Raw genomic sequence first — 7,500 nt, 5'->3', positions numbered from 1 at the left:
GAGAACCACTGATCTAGGCTGAGCAGGTTGCCAGTCAGCTCCTCCTGGCTACACGATGCCTTTTCAGAGATATCGTATATATCGTGATACAATGAGGGAGCCTTATAAAGAAATCCTGTTGAACGGTTAATACAGACATGCATTGCAGAATTCAATTTAAACCTGCATTTTGATCTAAATCAGTAGTTCTCAAACTTTAAAATGCCATGGTCTCCCCTTAACTCCGGCAGTATACACATGAAACCAAATGGACACGTAATGGTCCATTTGGTTTCATTTGTATACTGTCAGAGTTACATACTTGTAAGGGTCAATTTAGACCTCCCAAAAGGAACCCAAAGAGTCCCTGGACCCCACTTCGAGGACCACTGGTATAAATGGTCTGTTACTCCTTTGTCTTATAGTTTTTGTTACCTTGTAGGTGGTTGTTGTACTGTTAAAGGTGATACACCATGAAATTTCACTTTTCCTATTTTAAAACCTTTTTTGGGGGTCCCACTAGCACCTTCTATCCTCACAAAGTCCCATTTCTGACCGTTGTGTCTTTCTCTGGTTTTGGGAAGGCGGAGGTTAAAAGCATCCCACAGGTTCTCAAAACAGGCTGTCCAGATTTGCTGCCGTCGCTGACGTCAGTGACGGCCGTTTTTGAACAATTTCTTTTTTTTACTGCAGCTGTGGTACTGCAGCTGAAAATGCTCTGAGAGCCATTCAAAAATGAGAGAGGCTCTCTATTCAGGAGTGGTAATTTAGCCTCAAACCTTTTGAAAAACGTTTTTGGGACATAAACAATATGACATAAACACTTTTTAAATGCATGGTGTATCACCTTTAAGTAACTTGAAAAACAACCATAAAAACTGTGTATCGCGATACTGCTTGGAAAGGTATTGTGATATTGTATTTTTCCATATCGCCCACCCCTAGTACCACATCAATGAGTAATGTGTAACAGTGTTCCACTGTTGCGGTGTGTGAATGGGTGAATGTGAAGGACATTGTGAAGCGCATTTGAGTGGTCAGAAATACTAGAAAGAAAAATGCTACATGAATCCAGTCGATTTACCACTTATCATTTACGACCGGGGAGAAAACGCGGAAAAACTTGAGGGGAGCAGGAGAGGGGAGTGGGAGCCTATGTTGAGGATTATAGCTAGGTGTCTCTTTACCCCGTTGTCTGCTGACATCACGGCAAAAGATGCTTCTCTCTTCTGTCTCTCCTACGCCGTCTCCCTCTCTGTTTTTTCTACCGTCTGTCTCCCCTCCACTGTCTTCCTCTCAACCTTCCTACATTACCATCTGTCTCTCCTATGCTTTATAGATTAATCAAAGCCGAGTGGAGGAACTTGGAACTCATGAACTTTATCTCCTTTTCGACAGCAGGAACCTGATTCCAACCTGGAGGTATAGTTACAGGGGCAAAAGAAAAACTCCAAAGAGGTACCGTAGTACTATACAATGGTCCAGTAACTACCCATAAAGGTCTTATGACATGTTTCTTGACCTCAATTACACACAAAAAACCCGACCTTTCAATATTCAGTGTTTTTTCTGTAATCTGTAGTTTTTTGAATAATTAGGCTCAGAAAGGTGAGTTAATTTGTCTATGGACGTATGCATCATCATCCAGGGGAGGATGTGGTTGTAGGGGCAGGTGTATCACCTTTGCTGTTACTTTACATTGTGTTTGCATCGGTCCAATGCACCATTTACCATTCACCTCTTTGGTTGTCGACCCTCAATGTCTTTGCATTTTGAGCTTGTAGATCTGCTATTTTCTGCAAATAAGGATACAATAGCAAACAACAACCTTGGAATGCCTAAATTAGACTGACGATGGTGTGGCGTGATACTAATGCTGTTGTGATTAACACAAAGACAATGTTAGAAATTGTATCTGGTTCCCCATCTGACTCTTATAAAGTTCCTATTGTTATCCATAATGAAAAAAATCTAACAGATTTTTACACAAATTCTTGGGTGTAACAATAGATAGACCATCTGTTATCCTGGAAAGACCACGTTGAAACAAAGAATTTATTTTCTCCGCCGCCTTAGGTCTTTTGAGGCGAGCAGGCAAATTCTCCTTTTGTTTTTGTGATTATGAGTGTTCTACAGAAGTGGTTCCCAAATGGTGTGCCGGGAGACAAGACCAGGTGTACCTTGGGATTTAGTGTGACAACAACACATTATTATTGCAATATATACAACTATACAAAACATATATGTATTTACTGTTTAAATGCAAATCAGTTTTCATTGTCAGAGCGTGTCTCTCTTTCTTCTTAGCCTGCCCCCCCCCCCCACACACACACACACACACAAACAGTTTCTCCCTCTTTTCTAACTTGGCTGACTCTAATGGGCTTTGTTGCTGTTTTTATGTAAAGTTTCAAATTAATTCTGTAATTATTTTGTTAAACTTTTTTAGAGAGGCAAAAAACAATTGTGAGTAAACACTGGAAATGTATATTCATGTAATTTGATACATAGGCCTACTGTTTTTGAAAACTTGTTTTCCAAAATGTGTTACGACCATACAACATTAGTTTTGGAGTAGTATGCGTTTTTTTTAATGATTTCTGGGAGTTCTAACAGGGCTACCGGAGGTCTGATGTCGCCAAAACTATTACTAAAATTACTAAAAATATTCTGAAAATATGCTCAAAGATCTCAACCCCTTGACAATGAAGCCTACAATGATAACTTTTAAATCCTGTAGTTCAAAGAAGTCCCCCAGGACTCTACAGACCTATTTGGAGTGCTCCTTTTTTCCCCCTACAAAAAATATATATTTACAAGCTCACAATCGCAATGCGCCACCTTTTGCGTTTGAATGTTGTTTTTGAATATTTTAAAATCATGTTAAATATATGTATGTATCTTAATTTAAGTTTTTCTTCCTGAGAAAATGTTCTAATGGTCTAATCCAGGGGTTCCCAAACCTTTTTGTCTCAGGGCACCCTATAAATATTTGTTTAATCCGAGGCACCTTGTATGTCCAAAACCGTTCGTTTTGTATTCATCATCTATAAAATGTACTAAACTAGTGAAAACAGCAGATCTTGTAGATCGGCTGTTGTGCGACAGAGGTTTCTGCCTGACAGTGACGATATCTTAGTGATTATGTTGCGAGGAAAACGTTGAGATAATAGCCATTTTGGTTAGTACTGACTGAAAATAACTTTGTAGTTTAAAACGATACCAAATATTTCTTCAAGTGTCCAAATAAATTCCAAATATTATCAAATGATCTCGCGGCACCCCTGGACTGCTGTCGCGGCACCCCAGGGCGTCACCCACTTTGAAAACCCCTGGTCTAATCTGACAATATCATCATGATCTTGATCATCATCATCATCATCATCATGGCCATTATGACCAGCAAGCTGGAGTGTGTGTTCCTGGTTCATTGTTTTAGTACTGTATGTTAAGCATGCTGTTTCCTTTAAGCGAGAGGAAAACGCTGTAAATAATAATTGTTTTTGTCTTTGAATAAGGGTTTTGTTCTTTTGGCAGCAGATAGTGTTCATGGCTATGCAGTGAGGATGTCCCAATTGAAAAACATCCTTGTTCTCATATGTGTCCTATACAAGAAATCACAGTCGTTGTAAATTTGTAGTATAGGTTATCGTTGTTGTCATGATTTAAACTGGTGAAAACAGCCGATCGACAAGCACCGCGAGGCATTGTGTGCTTGTAGATCGGCTGTTTTCACTACCTTTGTGCGACGGCCTTGTATGATAAAGCAGGGCTTTACTTTGTGAAAAAAAAAACATACAAATTTGAAACTTGGAGATACAGGGTTTCTGCCCGACAGTGAAGTTATGAAACATTACGTGCAGATTGTACAAATCAAAACGTAGACCTTGTCGAAGTGTTTCATTATAGCTTTTGTCACTTTTGATTGTGATTAGGCTCTTGGCATTTGGGGTTATGCCGTAGTTTCTTTAGTTAAGGTTATGGACGGTTACTGTAATTATGGTTACTTTAGTTAAAGTAAGGTTTTGGATTAGGCTTTAGGCTAGGTCCAAATCAACATAGTGCTTTGGCTGGGTGCTCCAATGAACACAAGTGGCTGTGTTGACAGCAGCAAGCCAGCAAGGGAGGGCGATCTATGACTCTGCACTAGCAACTCCCAAGGGCGAAAGTGGGACTGAGTTACAACTTACAAGAGCCTAAGGTGGAGGCCTGAGGGGTCTTCATTATTTTATACTTAAGCTATTGAAAAATTGCAGATATACAAGCTCACAGCGCGGCACCGAGTGCCATGCTGTGAGCTTGTAGATCTACTATTTTTGAAAAGACGTGAAAATGTGTGCAAATCTTTGAATATGTGTATTTTTAAGCGAACATTTGTAACTCAAAATGTGCTTATTGGGAAACAGGTTTTTCAAAAATCCTTAAAAGGATTTGAAATATTCAAAGACTTGCACAAATGTTCATGATTTTTCCAAAAATAGCAGATCTACAAGCTCACAGTGCAGCACTCAGTGCCCGCTGTGAGCTTGTAGATCTGCTATTTTTCAATAGTTAAAGCACAAAGTACTGTGTAATAATGCGTTCCCAGTATAAATGGGTTAAACCCCCTCCCCCTATTAAGAACATTCATGGAAGACCCGCAGTGAATCCTTGTACCCATGCAGGGCCCAGAATTTGGTGCGACACCCCTGGAGACTCCTACAGGTTGGTGGTGGCACCTGTTCAGCAAGGAGCCGAACAAGGTCCAGTAATTGTTCCTCCACGCGCATTACGCCTTCCTATTGACAATTCTCACTGTCAGGTGAAAAGAACACTCTACACCAGGGTTCCCCAAGGGCCGAATTATGTCTAGGGTATACCAAGCCGAGGGGCCACAACATTGCAGGGGGCGACGGTGGCGTTCCCACTACTCCAGCGACAGTTTTCGTCGTTGTCGGGTGAACATCTTGTATGTCCAAAACCGTTCGTTTTGAATTTATAATTTAAAAAATTATTTAAACTAGTGAAAACAGCCGATCTACAAGCACACAACGCCTCGCGGTGCGAGGCGTTGTGTGCTTGTAGATCTGCTGTTTTCACTACTTTTGTGCGACGGCCTTGTATGATTTGCGAAAGAACGTACTGTACAAATTTGGAGATATGAGATTTCCATCCGACAACAACGATATACTAGTGTTGTTGCTGCTCTTATACCACCATTATTACTGGGGTTGGTGGGGGCCAGACAGTAGCCCCCAAATGGCCCGCGGGCCGCCTATTGGTGAACCCTGCTTTACACCCTCCCTGGACCAACAGCAGGGTTGAAAGTGACAGGGAGGGGGAAATTGGCATAACGACTAAATTGGAGTCCTAACCCTATTAAAAGAAAATGACATCAAATAAGAATACTGCCGGGGTGAGTCCACATAGTCTACATTCCATTCGTACATACTGTATGATATTGTCGCTGTTAGGGGGAAAGCTGTGTATGTTCAAGACGTTACTTTTCAGGCAATAGAAAAAAGAACCTGTGTTCCAGTGGATCCAATGAAGATATTATTTAGTCATAAGCTCTTGTTAATACATCGGTTAAACATTTATAAAACTCACAATACAGTCTTAACTACTTTCAACCTAGTGTTCCTTTTTTGGGGGACATATCATTATAGCTCTGGTTAAAAATCTTAAAAAATCTTCAGAAAGCTTCATAAATAGCAGATCAACAAGTAGCTCACAATGCATCACCAAGATGCAACGTGTGGTGAGCTTGTAGATTGGCTATTTCGCGCTACTTTTGCATGACACTGCTGTCATACAACAGAATATAAAATAGGGCATGAATTTATTACAAAAAATAAAAATAAAACATAAGAAGATAGAATACCCAACAGCTACGATCTGGAAAAAGAAAACTGCACTATTTTCCATTGCTTTATTTACAAATTCGCTTGCGAGACCAGGCTGCAGCTGTTGCGGATTGTGCACAGTGATGACGAAGTGTACGAGCGTTGTGCATCTGTTGTATGAAGAGCATCAGTACAGCGAGCGGCCGTGGACCAGGGTACGTGTCCTGGAAACAGGAGCAGGGTAGGAGCTGATGTAGGGACTGAGGTTGAACTGGGCCAGAGACAAACTTGTGATGTATGAGAACTGCGGGACTAGGGATGGGACGATAAGCGATATTAACGTTTATCGCGATAAAAAACACTCACAATAATCGTATCGTGGAGATTTAATTTATGGTGATATCGTCCTCCGTAATGCACTGGGATCAATACACCTTTTATTTGCCGAGCTGCATATCCGGTACTATTTAAACCCTCTATAATTGGTAAAAAGTACTTATAATATACGTACTTGATGCAGTCAAGTCTTTTTTTCACACTATCAAATGTCTTTGCCAAAAAATAGCCGATCTACAAGCTCACAACGCGTCTTTGGCCAATGTTCCGTCCCAGGATAATGGATTTTGATTATCGTGATAATATCGTAAATCGTGATTTCTTTTGTCACAATAATCGTGATATGAAATGTTCATATCGTCCCATTCCTATGCGGGACGCAGGTTGGCTTCATTACTGTCACGCAAGCAGACTCCTTCAAATCTTTTCACTTATTCTATTCTTCACGCGAACATACCGTAAAATACCCAAGTGTTTATATCTACTGTATCTATCCATCGCTCTGCAATCGCAATCTGTCTTTTACTTTCTCTACAATCTTCATCTCTGTTTGTCTCGGTTTCTCGTTTTTTTCGTTATAACCTTTGTCTGCCTGTCTCTCTCTCTCTTTATAATATTTCTCTCTGTCTGTCTCCATGTCTCCCCTCTTTCTCTCTTTACAATCTCACTCTTTCTGTCTGCATGTCTCTCTCTCTCTCTCTTAGAAGTGGGTCATGGAGTGGTCCCACTGGACCTGGGGAGCAGTGCATGCTGGGTAGGGCTGTGTGTGTGTGTGGGAAGGGGGGGGGGGGGGTTGCATACTGATGTGACGAGTCCTTCCTGAATCCTTTGACTGCAGCACAATGTAAACCCCATTCCCCCCAAACGAGCACTGTTCCTACACTACCTTTCTCCTATGTGTGTGCGCGTGCGCCTGTGCGCCTGTGCGTGCGCCTGTGCGTGAGTGGGTGAGGGGTGCATGTGCTTATATGTGCCGTACATGTATGCATACATACATGTATGCGTGCTTGCATGTGGGAGGGAGGGAGGTAAGGAGGAGAGAGAGAGAGAGAGAGAGAGAGAGAGAGAGAGAGAGAGAGAGAGAGAGAGAGAGAGAGAAGAAAAACCTCCCCCGGTTACTCTCCTCAGTCCCACAGGACAGGAGCCTCAGAAAGCCAGATCAGATTTCTGATTTCAACCGTTTCCTGCATGCAGCGTATGAAAACACAGGGTTCCACATCGCCTCGTGTGATAACCAGGAAGTGTTGGCTGCTTGGCCCACTTCTACACGGAACCCTGCATGTCGTCGTGTTTATCCAAACGGCCACCGCTCTTTGCAGGACCATCAGATTGCTGCTTGCCATGCTGCCTTTTATTGATT

General features: G+C 41.7%; 1 protein-coding gene across 5 annotated transcripts in view; it reads right to left on the bottom strand.

Moving 5' to 3' along the window:
- The window catches only part of LOC308302062 (transcription factor COE1), a gene marked incomplete at both ends in the record, with an annotated part of 115,305 nt that overhangs the window by 100,866 nt on the left and 6,939 nt on the right, over positions 1-7,500 (bottom strand). The window lies entirely within an intron of this gene.

The sequence above is a fragment of the Nannobrachium achirus genome (genome assembly GCF_963921795.1).
Source record: "Nannobrachium achirus genome assembly, chromosome: 17".
In the NCBI taxonomy this organism is placed as follows: Eukaryota; Metazoa; Chordata; class Actinopteri; order Myctophiformes; family Myctophidae; genus Nannobrachium; species Nannobrachium achirus.
Note: the sequence above shows the minus strand (reverse complement) of the source record. Positions and strands in the feature narration are given on the sequence as shown.